The sequence below is a fragment of the Nicotiana tabacum genome, chromosome 11 (genome assembly GCF_000715075.1).
Source record: "Nicotiana tabacum cultivar K326 chromosome 11, ASM71507v2, whole genome shotgun sequence".
Taxonomy (NCBI): domain Eukaryota; kingdom Viridiplantae; phylum Streptophyta; class Magnoliopsida; order Solanales; family Solanaceae; genus Nicotiana; species Nicotiana tabacum.
Window position 1 is genome coordinate 162,976,297 of NC_134090.1, and position 19,931 is coordinate 162,996,227.

The following is a 19,931-nucleotide window of genomic DNA, read 5'->3' on the forward strand; positions in this document are numbered from 1 at the left end:
CGCTTAACCACTATAACCTCACAATGATCGTCACAAATATGGCTGCAAATGATTTATAAGCTGAACTTTGACACATGGAATTATACCCTTTTAAATTCCTTTATATAGATTATCTTCGTGGGGTACAACAAACACAATCACATGCGCTGCGGCTATCTGAATCGCAAACCAAACGTTTGATGAATTTTGTGATGAACAAAGAATTGGTCAAATAACATGGTTAATGGCTAAATTATACTAGTTGTAGGAATGTCCCATGACCTAAAACCTAATAAATAAAACTAGGCTGTGTCATGACAACCATGTTCCAGATTATTTTTCAAGAATTGGGTTTCAAGAAGTCAATTTCAAGAGATGTTTCTTTCTCCTTTATTCAAATTTTGGCCTGTCTTAATTTGCGGCAAACATTGTTTATACCTAAAGTCAATATCTAAATCCATTCTTGATATGCACAGCAAACACTATGATACGTGTACACCTTGATACACATACTTATCAACCACACTATAAGATGGCTATTACATTTTCCGATACTTTAATTATGAGATTGACAGGAACTTTAACACCAAAGTATTATATGATTTTGAGCGTAGCTTTTCTATCAGACAAGATAGGGATAAGGTATGTGTAGACATTATTTTTCTCGGGCTCCACTTATAAAATTACACTAAATGCATTCTATTATTGTTATTGTTGCTCACAAAACAATCCAGGAAAAGAAGATCAAACTTATTGCAACAGTTTGATTGTTGGCTTGGTCATGAAACAAATACTAACTAATTATATTTTCTAAAAATATATTATAGCACCAAGATTAAGAAGATTGAGGAAGAGCAAAATGATATGACCATCATTTTATAGCGAGTTGAGGGAAAAATTGCCTTAGGTTATATTAACAACTAGTATTAGTACCCGCACGATGTGCGGATAATTATGATCCTCCTAAATTCTATAAATTAAAAAGAACAAATTATATGAATAACTATTGACATAAACTTAAATATTATAACTCCATATGTAGTCGGTGATACAGACAAATAAAAATACAATATGATTCAAAAATAAATACTTCTTCTCTTTCAATTTACATAAAATATTTTTCTTATTAGTCTGTTCCAAAAGAATGACACATTTATGTATTTGAAAATAATTTAACTTTAAACTTTTTATTTTACTCATTTTACATATTATGAGAAGTTTTTACACTCATACAAATATCATGGCCCCACAAAACTGTTAGAATCATAAGTTTCAAAAGTTTTCGTTTTCATTCTTAAATTCCATGTCGAGTCAAACTATGTCATCTATATTGAAACTGGGTGAAGTCATATTATATAGAGTAATAACAAATAAAAATACATTTAGTAATATCTTAATTTACAGGCAGAATGGCACCTATACTTGTGTCACTTTGTCATGTCGGTCCTCCTACTTCACTTTTTTTCATCCAGACACTTTAACATGTTCAAAATCAATATTTTAAACCCCTCTGACCGTGTGTGTATCTCACTTGCTTGACGTGGATGACACATCATATTTCACGTCATTTTTATATTTTATCTACTAAAAATATTTATTATATATTATTTTCTTAAAGAAAAAGAAAAAGAAAATCAATGCCTCCATCTCATCTCTTTCCCTAAAATAAATTCACATATTTCTTCTTCCTAGGAAATGTCAAAATTAAATGAAAATAGAACAAAATTAGTATTTGATAGCAGCAATGGCCACTTTTAGTAAGGGATTTTCTAAAGCTTGTTGTTGACAAAAACATATGGCTGGAGTGCCGTAAAAATGACCCAAAAAATATCCACCGTTTCTCATGGCTAAAGCACTACCGGAATTACCTCTCCCATGTTCAACACTGCAGAATCGCCACCCCGCTAATCGTCTTGAGGTCATGAAGCCAACTCTTGAAGAACCTATGAGTGAATCACTAAGAGATGTTGAAGACCTTTCTCTTAAGTTTTCTATTGATGTGGACTTCAAAGCCAATGGGGAGCTTGATATGGCAAGAAAGCAGCAGAAACTTGTGGAGAAACTCTCCCGGAAAGCTAATTCAATTAGCAAGCCTATTGTTAGCGTACAGGGGGAGGCGAAAATGGGGGTGCTGTGTGTGTGTGGGGGGGGGGGAGACGGGAGTGGGGAAGAAGAAGAAGAAGAAGCGCACGGGAGCAAAGGGGGCGAAGAGGGAGGAACAGAATATCCCTTTTGCTTTTTTTTTTCTTTTTTCTTTTTTCTTTTTATTTTAATGATTTTTTTCTTTTTCTTTTAATTATTTTCGGTTCAAAATATTCATATTCATGCTCCTTATCCGCGTGAATTACACCCAGTTTGTCCAGCTCAACCATTATTTTGCTACATGTGCTTGGTCAACGGTCAGATGGGTTTAAAATATTGATTTTGAACAAGTTAAAGTGTCTCGATAAAAAAATAATGAAGTAGGAGGATCGACATGACAAAGTGGCACAAGTATAGGTGTCATTTAGGTCATTCTGCCTAATTTAAATTATAAAAATATATTATATTATTATCTCAACATTATAAATTCTCGCATCAACATCAACTTCTACCAACCGAAAATTATACAATGACAAATTAATATATACATGCATGATAATTTATTAACAACCAATATATTCTAACTTTTGGGAGTTACCAACTTATAAAATAGCTGGATCGCAATTTACTCACTAATTTTGCTAGTTAACTCAATTTTAATCACACAATTAAAGTCACTTTATTTTTAACAATTTAAATTATACCTTTGGGATATAGTTAAGATTAATATATTATAATTAAGTAAATATTAACCTACTTCAAAATATTTTTCTTCTACGATGCACATGTACTAAAAAAAGATGAGTTCTTACATGTAATTCTTAATTAAATGAATCTTACCTTATGATTTTTGTAATTCATTTTATTTTGTGTAAATAGCAATTCAAAAAAGTGCAATTATATTCATCTATGTATTTACCCTATCCAAATCTATTTCATTCTAATACACACACACACACACACACACACACACACACACACACACACACACACACACACACACACACACACACACATATATATATATATATATATATATATATATATATATATATATATATATATATATATATATATATATATATATATATCGACCCCATCGGTTGCTCAATCAATTAGCTCATACAATTTGAGAGAACATAAATATCAACAACGGGCTAAAAAATTATTGTCCATACCTAAGCCATTAGAGAAGAATCTATCCTCCCTTATCTATTTAGCATAGCAACTGCTAGCACTAATAGAAAAATTAAAAAAAATGTATGTATTGCTTCCAAACAGTTGAGATATAAAATAAATTATAAAGAATTGGATAATTAATTTTACTGTAAGACAACACAATTGACATTTGTTCAGATGATGTCTAAGTCGATTCATAGTTTAAAACATTATCCCCACATAAATGTATGTCATCATTTTCTTTATTCTTGTGTAATTTTATGGTTGATCAATTCCCTTCCAACATTATTGGAGTTGCTTTAAACATTGATAGAATCGAACTATATTTATGTGACCATTCTCTTTCTGAGAATCATTTTAAAAGTATTCGACTCCAAACCACATACATCACACGTCTTGATTCTCAAAACTGAAAATGCTAATTGAGCGGGAGATATAGATTTATTTTTAAATTAATTAAAAGTATTAATTTACCCACACTATCTTTATACCCCCTCCCCCATATTATTCCCTCTACTATGAAATTTTATATAATTATTTCATTTATATGGAAGTTTGACTTTAAATTTTCATTTAAATTAACTATATAATAATTTAAGTTATATTTAATTTTTTATTTTGTTTCTCGAAATTATGTCAATTGTTTATATTTTTTGGTTTTATCTATTATAACGGTTTTAAATACGTGTATCTTATTTATATAGTATGACTGAGATCATTAATATTTTAAAAGCTTTCTCTTCTCAAAGATCAAATAAGTCTTATCATTACGTATACATCTACTACTGAAATAATTTAATTGATATTTTTCTTCTTTGTTCATGTTATTGCATTACCCATAACTTAGAGTTGTTCATATTATAGTAATGCTGTATTTTGTCTCGGGCCCGGGCCTTAGTGGGCCTAACGGGCCGGGCCTCGCGGTCCCGGGCTTCGTGGTCCTGGGCTCTGGCGGTCCCGGGCCTGGCGGTCCCGGTCTTCGTGGGCTCAATGGGTGGAACCGGCCCGTGACGGGCCTAAGCCCACATGGTCTTGTGCTTAACGTGTCGGGCTCGTGGGCTTCGCGGGCCTAGCGGGGTTTTTTTTTTTTTAGACAATTTCTTGCAGTATCATGGCTATATTAAAAATATATATGTAGTATATATGTATATCTAATTATTAAAGTGCTTGACGAAAAAGAAAATGACAAAACAATAGTAAAACACTAAATTGTCATGCATAATATATTTTCTTGTAGTATATATATTGTATCTTATGTATATATATTCTCTTATATATTTTCTTGTAGTATATATATTGTATCTTATGTATATATATTCGCATAATATATTTTCTTTTAGTATATATATTGTATATTATGTATATATATTCGCATAATATATTGTCTTGTAGTATATATATTGTATATTATGTATATATTTTCGCATAATATATTTTCTTGTAGTATATTATATTGTATCTTATGTATATATATTCTCTTATATATTTTCTTGTAGTATATATATTGTATATTATGTATATATTGTAGCTTATAAATAATTCTAAGTATAGACAAAGAAATATTGCGAAAAGAAGCTCATGGGTAGAAGCAATAAATTTTATTACCAAAAAATGGCATATCTTTCTTAGTCATCCTTCCCCCAATGGAATGAGCACAACAAGGTACTAATACCACCATTAGAAGGAAAAAAAACTAAGGAAGATGTGCCAAAATACAAGTTGTCACACCTCCTTTTTACGTACCCGCGAGGGCGCAAGGGAGTTTTTTCCAATTAAAGGACAATCGAAACGAGGTTGGTTTAATTATTTCAGAGTCGCCACTTGGGAGATTTAGGGTGTCCCAAGTCACCAATTTTAATCCCGAATCGAGGAAAAGAATGACTCTATATTATAGTCTGCGTACCAGAAATCCGGATAAGGAATTCTGTTAACTCGGGAGAAGGTGTTAGGCATTCCCGAATTCCGTGGTTCTAGCACGGTCGCTCAACTGTTGTATTCGGCTTGATTATCTGATTTTATACAAATTGAACATATGTGCAAATTTTAACTTTTAACCGCTTTTGTCGTTATTATTATTTTACGAGAATTGCAACGTCGTGAAAACATATCTCGAACCACGTTACATCAATGCACCCGTGGCTATCGATATATCTCGACTCGGTTGAGATTTGGATTTGGGTCACATAAATGTGCACCCGAATTAAAGAAAATAAATTATTAAAGGCACGCCTAAAGCAACTAGCGTCTTGTTATTTTGAGGAAGGTCGTAAAAATTCGTTAAACGACACATCCCGAATACTAAATACTTTGATATATACATACATTAGAGGGCCCCGCAACCTTTGTACATTTTGTTTGTCGAGGCTCGTCTCATTCTTGTTTTTTAAAAGGAATTTGCGACGTCATGGACACGCATCTCGAACCACGTCACAATCAATGTACCCGTGATTAGAAACACATTTCGAATCCGTCGAGATTTGGATTTGGGTCACATAAATGCGCACCCGAATTCAAGAAGGTAAAATTATTAAATACGCACTTAAAGAGACTATCGTGTTATTATTCCGGGAGGTCGTGAGATTTGCTAAACGACCCACCTTAGGGACTGAATGCTTCAATATATATATATATACATTTAACGAGGGCCCCGCAATTTGTGCGTTTTTCTTTACTTTTGTCGAGGCTCATCTCGTTCTTATTTTAAAAGGATATCCTATAGCAACTACCTTTCTTGTCGCGTTTGTCTCTACTAATTGAAAACAGTAGATAGCCCTAGTTAATTACATGCTTGCAAGTTATCTATAACAGAATTCCGAGTGCTTGCGCAAAATCAGTAGCACGGCCACGTACACAGTCAGCCGAGCAAATTTAAGGGCCCAAATCCAGCCCATGCGTGATGGACCAGACCTGGGCCATTGTTTGTTCGATGCAGGCCTGCTTGGTCTGTTTCGACCTGGGCTCGACCTTCGTGAGGTTGAGATTGCAAGCTCTGTGTTCTTTGTCTTAAAACATGGTTTACCAGTTATATGAAGCAGTTTTTCAGAAGGGAAAGAACTTAACTAGTTAGTGTACGATTTTCATGCTTGGCATACATTACAGAATTATACTACACCATTAAGCTAAATCTAAGGTACAACATACTGCATTGGGCATACTTTTATCACCAACCTATATACACAGTCTAACATCCGACTACCATATATTGACATTTATTAGGCATGAGGACTATCTCCAGTGTCCAAAACAAGAACGTAAACTATTATACATTACATGAGGCCTAACATAATAGTCTATGTATATATAAACATCTGCAGATCTTCTCTTTTATACTCATTGCTCAAACTTTCGAGTTACATTGGTAGTGTAATTGTGTACCTGGTAAGGAAAGCAAGGGAAGAAAGGAATGATCAGCTGAGTAGTATTGCAACAAACACAGCAACAACAGACACACAGCAACAACACAGCAACAACAACCAACCAACAATGATGAAGCTCAAGAGCAGTCGAGCAACAAACAAACAATCCCAGAACCAGAGTAACGAACCAACAGAAATAACAAAGTATTCAATGCAGCAACACCAGCAGTTCAACAATCACAAGCAGCTCAATCAGGACAAGCAACAGAACTTGGCCAAGACAGCTTGACCAAATGTGAATTCTTATGTAGTTTACAGACAATGTTTGGTCACAATATCCTCTGAATTTATGTCTCTTTCTTTCAGTTTTTTTTTTCCAGAAGAACCCCCTCCTTTTTCTGGCTCCCAAAAGAATCCCCCTTCTTATAGCCTAACCTCAGCACTTTACAGCCTGCTGGACAACTCAGAATTCCCCCTCCCTGTTGTTTTTCCACTCACTTATTTTAAATAACAAAACTCCCATGAAATCCCTGACAGCCCCTCTCTCTTTTTGTTGTTAAAGTGTCCTAATCCCTTATTTATTTAGCCAAAGTATGGGTAGCAGGAATATAATCTGACAGCACATGCTTTCCAATTATTTTAATTCCTTAAAGCTAATCATACACATGCTGCCCACAGTCTAAGCCAAGAGAACATGTTATCCATAAAAAAACACACAGCCTGGACTGCAACTATAACACACCCTCAAATGTTTTTGATTCAATTCGAACAAATCTCAGGCAACACACTCAGTTCCTAATTGAATTCAAATACGATCACAGCAGCAATAAACAACACGGATCAAGTTGTTACCATTAATGACTGAAACTAATTGACGACATACATCGACTCGACTATATTAATCGTAACACATAACAATCAATCGTTCATGTAAACAACACGTACAGAGTCCCGAATGACTTCAGACAACTTTGTTCAATCACTGGGAGCCTATATGAATTAACTCATTTGACGACTAATTTAATTGACGATCATGTATACCACAGAATACATTCAGAGCATACACAGAAAACAATCGACCAAATAAAAGGTCTTTGACAGAGATGAAAGAAATTAAGAAAACTATCAAACAATAACAAACAATCACAACAAAGCATGCTAACAACTTAATTAGCAGTTGAATAAAACAAAAAGGAAAAGAAAAACTTACCGAAAAATGTTTAAACCAAACTGACCCAAATCTGACTCAACTTTGACCATTTGAGGCCGAACAAACTTTAACCAGGGTGTTCTCACATGAGAACACCTTGGTTAAGGTCTATTAGACCTCAAACCCCTGTCAAGACCGGCCGGATTCCAAGGCTACTCGTGTTCTAGGTTTTGGATCTTCAGATCTGGTTTTTTAGGAGTTGTGGGTAGATTCGGACCAAACCAAGCTTGGTTTGGTCACAAGGGAGGTCAAGGGATTGTCTGGTACGAAGATGGTGAGGTTTGGTATAAATCGAGTTTTGTCTCGAATCTTCAAATCCATATTCGAGACGATGGGAGGTGATTCGAGGTACATGGTTAGTGGATTCGTGCTCAGGGTGGTTAGATGTTTCAGGGGTGTGAAGGGGGTGGTCACCGGCGTTCATGCCGCCGGGTTCTGGTGAAAAGGATATCAGGGCGGCTGCTAGGGTTTGGGGGTTCAAGGCTTGGGGAAGGAGATGAGTGAAGGGGGGTTCGGATAGGGGGCGTGGGGTGTGAGGGAAGGTTTATATACGGCGTAGAGGATTGGATCCAGGCCGTTAGATCATCTGATCTCAACGGCTGGGATTTGATGGTGAGGGGTGAGACGAGGTCGTTTGGCATTAGAACGGGGTCATTTGGGTTTAAGTGGTGGGTTGGGTTAGACCGGCTAAACAGGTCGGGTTACGGGTGCGGATGTGGACCGTTGGATCAAAGGGTTTAGACTTCTGCCCAATAGACCCCCTATCCTTATCCATTCTATCAATGTCGGGATAGACAGAGGTCTAGGATAGTACGCTGTCGGATCAAGGGGTTTAGACGGCTCAGATCGACTTGCCTGAAACGGCGTCGTTTGAATTGGTGCTTGGGCAGGCCGGATTTGAACTGGACTTGAGTGCTGGTTTGGGCCTATTTTTGTTTTATTTCTTGGGCCCAAACCGATTTTCCCTTCCCTTTTAATTCAACAAATTAACAAAAATTCCCAAAACAATGTAAAAAATTAACATAAACTTATACACATATTGGGTAACACCTACAACAAATGACACACATATATAGAATTTTAAAATGGTTAAACCACAGCCTAGAGTAAAAGCTGCGTATTTTTGTGAGTTTTCTCTTAAAACCGGACTACGGCCTGATTACACACGGCGTACTTATTTTTGTATTTTGTAAGATTAATTGCAACACGGGCTGAACCACAGATGACTAGCAGCACATGGCGTGAAAAACTGAAAATTTATACAGCGAGGTCACTGGTCACTATTTTTGTTTTCTTTTAGAGTGATTGTCCGTGAGGCAAAAATCACGTACTTACAGCTGCCCCTCTTTGCACGAAGACACGAAGGGTTTTTGCGCAAAGATAAAGCGGGCGATTTTTGCTCGTCCAAGTACTCCGTGTGAAGCATTTTTGAAAAAGATTTGACCGAACCTTTGCTTCAGAGGTTTCCTACATATCCTGGGCTGAACAGGAATCAGGTCAATGTAGTTCGGGGAATTTTGGTAGCTGGGACTACCGTGTGACTGTAGTGCTCGCTGTTGTTGTGCGCTGTTGCATGCTGCTGTAGGATGCTACTGCTCACTGATCTCCTTGTTACATTGTCTGAAAGGAAAAACAATAAGCTAAGCTAGACTATGGATCATGAGATCTCGTCTATCCTCGACTTGTTCTTGTTGCCCTACTTTCTTGTCGGCCAGCGCTTTCCTCTGATGCCTTTATTTTGTGAACTTGGGGGGATGATACTGGTCCTTCGCCTTTTCTGAATACCAGTTTTCATCACTTCGCTTGATCTGCTGGGAACATGGCCCTCTTCTTTAAGCCTTTCAATGGTTTCTTCAGTGGTATGGCTTTCTTCATCAAAATCGTTATGTTGGGCATGCTATAACGTTCCCAACTGCTTCTTCTGAGACGCGTTCCTTCTTCCTTTAGAATCGCGCGCTTGCTTTTGCAGCCTTCCGCTCCTTGGTGCTGGGGATTTTATTGTTTCCTGCTTGGGGGTCTCTGTTGTGACCTTCCGCTTTTAGGTGGGGTTACTGATTCCAAAATCTAGAGCTGAAAAGTATTCCCGCATTTTACTGGTGGGCGACCTAGAACTTAAATGTATTCCCACATTTTACTGGTGGGCGACCTAGAACTTAAATATATTCCCGCATTTTACTGGTGGGCGACCTAGAACTTAAATGTATTCCCGCATTTTACTGGTGGGCGACCTAGAACTTAAAAGTATTCCCGCATTTTACTGGTGGGCGACCTAGAACTTAAATGTATTCCCGCATTATACTGGTGGGCGACCTAGAACTTAAATGTATTCCCGCATTATACTGGTGGGCGACCTAGAACTTAAATGTATTCCCGCATTATACTAGTGGGCGACCTAGAACTTAAATGTATTCCCGCATTATACTGGTGGGCGACCTAGAACTTAAATGTATTCCCGCATTATACTGGTGGGCGACCTAGAACTTAAATGTATTCCCGCATTATACTGGTGGGCGACCTAGAACTTAAATGTATTCCCGCATTATACTGGTGAGCGACCTAGAACTTAAATGTATTCCCGCATTATACTGGTGGGCGACCTAGAACTTAAATGTATTCCCGCATTATACTGGTGGGCGACCTAGAACTTAAAAGTATTCCCGCATTTTACTGGTGGGCGACCTAGCACTTAAATGTATTCCCGCATTATACTGGTGGGCGACCTAGAACTTAAATGTATTCCCGCATTATACTGGTGGGCGACCTAGAACTTAAATGTATTCCCGCATTTTACTGGTGGACGACCTAGAACTTAAATGTATTTGAAATTGTTTCCCCGTTCTTCCGAGAAAATTTTCGACAATCGGCAGAAAATTTTCTGCCCCGGTTTTTGGTGGTTTCCCTGGCGTTGCGTCTTGCCGCCATCATCAATCCTTTGTTTTCCTGCAGTAGACAAAAGGATTTAGTTAGTTTTAATCGTGGTGGTAGGAGGTGCCTTTCCGGCGGATGATTTTTCCTCTCTTCCCCTTTTCTTGCTCTATGTCCCCATAATTGGTTGGTGGACAAAATTGCTTGCTGGGGGTTTCTAGCCTGCTGGGGCTGGTTTTCAATTTATCCCCTTTCCTGCTTTTCTCTTTAAGCACATGCTGTGGGAGTCTGTTTTTACTCCCGAAACCACTCCCTTTAGGAGCTTACTTTCTCCAAAACTGCCAGGCGCGATCATTGCATTGCCTGGGGCCGGCCTTTAAGTCTGTTTGTGTTATCCTGCATTGACTGAATTCCCCTTCGGTCTCTGGTAGTAAGCTTTGAAAAAAATTCTTTTCAAGACAAATTTTTAGGAAGAGAAATAAAAGATAGAAAAAGGAGAAAATCTTTCTGAACCAATATTTGGTGGGAGAAGAAATTCAGAAGAACTTATCTGGAGGACATGACTGGTCCCCGTGATCATGACATGCACCATAGATTCCCGACCCAGTCTATTCGTATCAATCGATTTGCCCGATGGTCTGACTTGCTGGGGATGATAAATGAGTGTCCATTTCGTTGCGAATGTGGTCGCTTTTTGTTGATCTGTCTTGTCGCCTCATAGTGCCCTTCGAGGGGTTTTCACTAATGAGACTCTCTCTTTTCTCTCATCTCCCGGCGCCTTATGGTACCTGTGAAGGTTTTCACCAATAAGACTCTCTCATTTCATATCTCTCATCTTACGTCGCCTTTCGGTGCCTGTGAAGGTTTTCAACGATAAGACTCTCTCATTTTATTCTTCATCTTACGTCGCCTTTCGGTGCCTGTGAGGGTTTTCACCGATAAGACTCTCTCATTTTATTTTTTATCGAGGAATCGGGGTGTTGTCGATACGACCCTCTCTTCTGGAGATTCCTTTGACCATCAATTCATTCCCAGTCTTATGATCCTCTTCTTTGCTAGGGATCGGTGCATTATTCTCGGCCTTATTTGCCTGACTTGGCATCTCTTGGATATTGATCGGGAGGTCTTTTGGACGTCGATGTTGGTTTTGGTGTGGGGTTAAAGATAGGCTATCAAAATGAAAATAATTTGATGGGTGATGTGCTACAACTTTTGGAATCAAACCTTTGTTGGAACTTAAAACATAACCTCTGCCCCAGTTTTCTTGCTTGGGGAATCTTATTTTTACACTTAGGTTGAGCTACGTGCGTTACGCACACTGTGCCTATTATGCACACTATGTACATTATGCATCCTATATACACTGTGATGCACACTATGACCGAGCCGTGAGGCGCCTACGTATCCTCTTTGAGGAATCAGGTCAAACGTAGTTCCCACGGTTTTGTATTTCTTATGATTTTATCTTCTTTTTTCTTTGTTGTTTTTTTTCTTTTCTTTCTCCTTCTTTTCATTTTCCTTTAAAGATTTTTTTTCTTTTCTTTTTCTCTTTTTCTTTTCTTTTTTTTTCTTTTTTTCCATGTCTTTTCCATTAGTGATTCCAAAAGAGGGGTATGAAAGAATAACTTAAGGCTCAAAAGGGGAAGCAAGGGTTAAAAGTGTTTGGATAGAAGAAAGAATTGCCTCCGTCATCTCATTATCCAATAAATGCCAAATACAAACAAACGAACCAATAATTGCCATAATTAAAGAAATTACGCATAATATCTCTTGACTGCATCAGAATTGATAGCCATGTCGACACATCTCCCCTCGATATCTGTCAAACACAAAGCACCGTTGGACAATACTCTGGTCACGATATAAGGCCCTTGCCAATTTGGGGCGAATTTGCCTTTTGCCTCGACCTGATACGGGAGGATCTTCTTCAATACCTGCTGCCCTACTTCAAACTTCCTAGGGCGCACCTTCTTATTGTATGTTCTTGCCATTCTCTTCTAGTACAGCTGACCATGACACACTGCCTCCAATCATTTCTCGTCTATCAAGCTTAACTGTTCCAACCGAGCTTTGACCCATTCATCATCATCAATCTTGGCTTCAGCGACAATCCGGAGAGATGGAATTTCGACCTCCGCCGGTATTACAGCTTCAGTTCCGTACACCAACAAATAAGGAGTTGTACCTATGGAAGTCCGGACAGTAGTACGGTAACCCAACAAAGCAAAGGGTAATCTCTCGTGCCATTGTCTGGATCCTTCCACCATCTTTCGCAGTATCTTCTTGATATTCTTATTGGCTGCTTCGACCGCTCCATTCGCCTTGGGACGATATGGGGTGGAATTGCGGTGGGTAATCTTGAATTGTTGGCATACCTCTCTTATCAGGCTGCTGTTAAGATTCGCACCGTTATCCGTGATGATCACTTTTGGGATTCCAAATCTGCAGATGATATGGGAGTGAACAAAGTCCACCACTGCCTTTTTGGTTACCGACTTGAAGGTTTTAGCCTCAACCCATTTGGTGAAGTAATCAATGGTCACAAGAATGAACCTGTGGTCGTTGGATGCTGCTGGTTCGATAGGTCCAATGACATCCATGCCCCATGTTACAAACGGCCAGGGTGCTATCATCGTATGTAACTCTGTTGGCGGAGAATGGATCAGATCTCCATGTATCTGGCACTGATGGCATTTCCTTACGAAAGTGATACAGTCGTGTTCCATGGTGAGCCAATAACACCCTGTTCGAAGGATTTTCCTTGCCAATACATATCCGCTCATGTGTGGCCCACAAACTCCAGCATGTACCTCTGCCATAACTGTCGTGGCTTGACCGACATCTATACATCTCAACAATCCTAAATCCGGGGTTCTTTTGTACAACACTCCTCCGCTGAGGAAGAAACCATTCGACAAACGCCGAATGGCTCTTTTTTGGTCTCCAGAGGCCTGTTCTGGATATGTCTCCATTCCGAGGTATTCCTTGATATCATGAAACCAGGGTTCGCCATCTGGCTCCTCTTCTAAGGCATTACAGTAAGTGTGCTGATCACGGACCTGGATGTGCAGAGGATCAACATACATTTTGTCAGGGTGGTGCAGCATTGATGCTAAGGTGGCCAAGGCATCCACAACCTCATTGTGAACTCTCGGGATATGTTTGAACTTCACCGATCGAAATCGCTTGCTCAGATCATGCAAGCATTGTCGGTATGGTATGAGCTTTAGATCTCGTGTTTCCCATTCGCCCTGAATTTGATGTACCAAGAGGTCCGAGTCTCCCAAGACCAAGACGTCTTGGACATCCATGTCAGCAGCCAAGCGCAGACCCAGAATGCAAGCTTCATACTCGGCCATATTATTGGTGCAATAGAAGCGTAGTTGAGCCGTAACAGGATAATGGCGTCCTGTTTCAGAAATGAGTACTGCTCCTATTCCAACCCCTTTTGCATTTGCAGCTCCGTCGAAGAAAAGCTTCCAACCCGGTTCCTCAGTTAATTCCATCTCATTTGTATGCATTACCTCTTCGTCAGGAAAGTACGTTCTTAAGGGCTCGTACTTTTCATCAACGGGATTCTCTGCCAAATGATCGGCCAGCGCCTGGGCTTTCATGGCTGTCCTCGTTACATAGACGATATCAAACTCTGTGAGCAGAATTTGCCATTTTGCTAACCTTCCCGTGGGCATAGGTTTCTGAAAGATATACTTCAATGGGTCCAAACGGGATATGAGATAAGTAGTATATGAAGACAGGTAGTGCTTCAACTTCTGAGCTACCCAAGTTAGGGCGCAACATGTTTTCTCGAGTTGAGTGTACTTGACCTCATGTACTGTGAATTTCTTGCTAAGATAGTAGATGGCCTGCTCCTTCCTTCCTGTGTCATCATGTTGCCCCAGCACACAACCAAATGAATTTTCCAGGACCGTCAGATAAAGAATTAAGGGCTTCCCTGGCTTAGGCGGGACCAATACGGGTGGATTAGACAGATACCCTTTGATTTGGTCGAAGGCCTCCTGACACTCTGCCGTCCAACCTACCGCATCATCCTTTCTCAGCAGCCGAAATATGGGCTCACAAGTTGCGGTGAGTTGAGCGATGAACCTGCTGATGTAATTGAGTCTACCCAGCAAACTCATTACCTCTGTTTTGTTCCTTGGCGGTGGCAAATCTCGGATGGATTCAATTTTGGATGGGTCTAACTCAATCCCCCGTCGACTGACGATGAATCCTAGCAGCTTTCCTGATGGAACCCCGAATGCGCATTTGGCCGGGTTAAGCTTGATATCATACCTTCGGAGTCTTTGGAAAAATCTCCTTAGGTCTGTTACATGGTCCTCCTGACGCCAAGATTTGATGATCACATCATCGACGTACACCTCGATTTCTTTGTGTATCATGTCATGAAACACAGCAGTCATTGCTCGCATGTATGTTGCCCCGGCGTTCTTCAATCCGAACGGCATTACCCGATAGCAGTAAGTTCCCCATGGCGTAATAAACGCTGTCTTTTCCGCATCCTCCTCGTCCATTAGGATCTGATGATAACCCGCATAGCAATCTACAAAGGATCTGATCTCGCGCCCAGCGCAATTATCGATCAAGATATGGATGTTGGGCAATGGAAAATTGTCCTTGGGACTTGCTTTGTTGAGGTTGCGGTAGTCGACGCACACCCTGATTTTTCCATCCTTCTTTGGGACTGGTACCACATTGGCCAACCATTCGGGATATCGAGTGACCCGAATGACCTTCGCCTGCAACTGCTTAATCACTTCTTCTTTGATTTTTACACTCATTTCTGTTTTAAATTTCCTTAGTTTTTGCTTGACCGGAGAGTATGCCGGGTCAGTGGGCAATTTGTGAACCACTAAATTGGTGCTTAATCCAGGCATATCGTCATATGACCATGCAAAAACATCTTTGAATTCCATGAGGGTTTTGATCAATTCTTCCCTGACATTCGGCTCAATGTGGATGCTAATTTTGGTCTATTGGACGTTATCAGCATCTCCTAGATTCACAACCTCAGTGTCATTTAGGTTAGGCTTGGGTTTCTCTTCAAATTGGCACAGTTCTCGGTTTATCTCTTCGAAGGCTTCACCTTCGTCACATTCAGATTCATCGTCACAAACGACCTCTCGCATCATTGAGTCGGATTCAGATTGATTTATTAAACTAGGTCGAAGATCCGCTGTGCATGCATGTCATTAGAACCAGTAAAAAGAGAACTGTTCAGAAAGAAAAAAGAACAAAACAAAAATTAAAATAGGACAAAAGAGAGAACTTTATTAAACTTGCGGGATAAAAGGGTTCACACTTTTACAAGACAAACGTAAAATTTGGATTACACCCTGAAATAATCCGGACAAAACAAAACACACAAAACATAAATCAAAACCTACTACCAAGACTCCCCTCGGACAGGAAGAGGAGTAACTGTCCAATTGTTGGTCTTGGCCTCAGGCCCCACAAACTGTATCTCTGTTCTGCTGGAACCTTCTCCAGCTTCTACCACACTGACATCAGCGAATAGCCTCTCAAAACTCTGATTTAGGTCCTCATTTATACCGATCACTGGTCCTAGAATCTTCGGGACCGGTGACCCTCTGGCACTTGCTTTGACAAAAGACCTTGAGAGACGTGGCACCGGCTTAGGCAGAAACCAGACCATCTTCTTCATTTTTCGCGCTTGCTTCCTATCTGCTGTGGTTGGTTTGAACCCCAATCTGAAAGTTTCCAGATTTTTAGGAAGGGAGACAGGTTGGACAATCCCTTGAAGCTCGACTCCCAGGCCTTTTCCTGGCACAAATCCATTACCCAGCATTTCTGAGACCATCATGACTGTTGCGGCAGCTACCCTAGGGTGCGGGATGATTTCTCCTTCAGAAATTTTGTTGGCCGACCCTGTATCGAAAATCTAGTAGACCCAAGGACCTTTGTCATCAGCGGTCTCTATGAAAGGTACAATGGCTCCGCCCATGGTGCACGTTGTATCCTCGCCGTGTAACACGACCTCTTGTCTTTCCCACTCGAACTTCACCATCTGATGTAGGGTGGAGGGCACCGCCTTGGCTGCATGAATCCATGGTCGTCCTAACAGCAGGTTGTAAGATACTGTGGCGTCTAACACCTGGAATTCCATGGTAAACAGGACTGGACCGATGGTCAGTTCAAGTACAACATCCCCCACAGTGGCTGTTCCGTTTCCGTCGAACCCTCGGACACAGATACTGTTCTTGTGGATCCTTCCGTGGTCGATCTTTAGTTGATTCAGGGTAGATAGTGGGCAAATATTGGCACTTGAGCCGTTATCCACCAGTACTCGAGTTACCACCGAGTCTTCACATTTGACAGCTAGGTACAAAGCTTTATTATGCTCCGTACCTTCCATTGGCAGGTCATCATCTGAGAATGTTACCCTGTTCACCTCGAAAATCTTGCTGGCAATGGTTTCCAGGTGGTTTACAGAAATCTCATTGGGTACATGAGCTTCGTTCAATATCTTCATCAAAGCCCGTCGATGCTCCTCAGAATGGATCAGTAATGACAGCAGTGAGATCTGGGCCGGTGTTTTTCTCAGCTGTTCGACCACGGAGTAGTCCTGCACTTTCATCTTCCTCAGGAACTCCTCAGCCTCTTCTTCGGACACAGGTTTCTTGGTTGCAACTGGGTTGGTTCTTCTTAGCTCCACCGGAGCAAAACAACGACCTGATCGAGTCAGCCCTTGCGCTTCACAACTGACTTCTTCCACCTGTTTTCCTTTGTACATCACCACCGCCTTTTCATATTTCCAAGGTACAGCCTTGCTATCAATCATCGGCAGCTGGACTACAGGCTTTATGGTGACCAGTTCTCTATGTGCCCCCTTTAACACAACAGCAGGTGTGGGCGGAATCCCTGATATTACCAGCTTGTTTGGCTCGGGTTTGCTTGTTATGGCGGACGGGCTCTTTCCCAATATCACTACCGGCTTGACGCCTTCTCCATGCGACTGTACACTCGTTCCTCCACTGGTTGAGACTTCTTTCGGGGCGGCCTGGATCATCATCACTGTTTGTGAGGGTTTTCTCAACTCTCCTCCCTCATATACCAACTCAATCATGTGAGTCTTGTGGTGCGCTGGTAGTGGGTTCTGGTTGATGTTAGGAGCCTCCGGTGTCTGGACCTCGATCTTATTGGTGTCAATAAGATCCTGTATGGCATGCCTCAATTTCCAACACTTCTCGGTATCGTGCCTGAGCATCCCTGAGCAGTATTCACAACTTATTGATCGATCCAAATTCTGAGGTAGAGGATTTGGTTCTCGAGTCTGGACAGGACTAACCAAACCCAATTGCCTCAGCTTGTGGAACAAAGCGGTGTAGGTTTCTCCCAACTCCGTGAAAGTTCTCTGTTTCCGCAACCTGTCATTCCTAGCATCTGGATTTCCCCGAAAGCCTGCCCCTGAAGGGTTTCTATACGCCCTCAGTGGATGGTAGGTATTTTGTGGTGGTGCATATATGTTCTGGGGAGCCGGCGCGCGCCATTGCGGGCGAACCGGAGGCTGAGTGTATGCTTGGGCCTGGTGTACGGAACAATGTGGTTCTCGAGGTGGATAGAAATTTTGTGGTGGGTTGTATGGGTAGTTTGACCTGTGAGGACTGGGTTGGTTGTAGTGTGGCCGGCCAGCCCTGGACCAACTGCCTGCCTCGATCGTGGCAACCTCTTCTTTCTTTCTTCTCAGCGCACCTCCCGTGCCGCTTTGAATAGCCTGGGTTGTGGCCTTGAGTGCCGAATAGTTCAAGATTTTGTCAGACCTCAGACCCTCTTCTATCATGACCCCTATCTTGACCACCTCGTTGAAAGATTTTCCAACTATTGTCACCAAGCCAAAGTAGGTTGGATCCAATGTTTGTAAGAAATAGTCCACCATCTCTCCCTCTCTCATGGGAGGATCGACTCTAGCTGCTTGTTCTCTCCAACGGAATCCGAACTCGCGAAAACTTTCCCCGGGTTTCTTCCCAGTTCTCAATAATGTGAGACGGTCAGGGACTATCTCGAGATTGTACTGGAAATGACCTGCAAAAGCCTGCGCCAGATCATCCCACGTGTACCACCTGCTGGAATCCTGCCTGGTATACCATTCTAGAGCAGATCCGCTCAGACTTTGGCCGAAATAAGCTATCAGCAGCTCATCTTTGCCGCCTGTCCCTCTCATTTTGCTACAGAATCCCCGCAAATGTGCCATGGGATCACCGTGCCCTTCATATAAATCAAACTTAGGCATCTTGAACCCAGCCGGGAGTTGGACGTCTGGGAAAGGGCACAGATCTTTGTATGCTACGCTGACCTGGTTGCCCAAACCGTGCAGGTTCTTGAAGGACTGCTCCAGGCTTTTGAACTTTCTCAATATCTCATCCTGTTCAGGGGCCTTGACCGGCTTCTCAATCTCTGCCGACACTTCCAAATGTGGATTGCAAGCCTGTGGCTCGGGAGCATGAAACGTAGGCTCGGGGGGATAGTATTGTGTATCGTGAGCCTGAAACAATGGCTCACTGGTCGTTCTTTGCAAAGGGGCTGATGTTGGTCCCACAAAAATGGGAATATTGGGTGTTGGGAGAGGTTGATGGGGTGGTGGAGCTTTGGAATCATGAGGGCTTCTTTCTTGATGATAAAGGGGATTTGGGCGGCTTGTGGAAGGGCCGGAGTGAGGGTATTCTGGCATGTGTCCCAGTGTTTCCGGGCTCTTTTGTGTTTTGGCTATGGCTAGCTGCATTGCATTCATCTCTAGTCCCATCCTTTCAATCTTTTCCATCGCTTCTTCTAACAACTGGCTCATAGGCCTCTCTTCCTCATTACTATTCTCTGAAGTAGTCATGCTTGTTGCTATCGGTCCTTTGGATCTGGTTTGATAGGAGTGTGTTGCCAGAGTTCTTTAACAACTAACTTGTCTGGATCAGACAACAACAAACTTTGTTAGCGTTAGAGCTTAACAGATTTGATCACAACACATAGAGGATGCAATGCTCCTAGGCAGTTAACCGTTTCTACATGCTTCGCTTCGAACAACATGCGTCATCCCGGTTTGCTCATTTGTTCCCTTTTTATTTATTTTTGTATTTCTCTTCTTTCTTTATTAAGAGCGGTCGAATCTTATGGGGATTGCCTACGCATCACGTCCCCGCGCGAATCAAACCAGGCGTAGTTCTGCACAAATGAGCATAAAAGCAAACAACCTTTTATTGTTGAAATGGCCTATTACAAACTACATTTTGCAA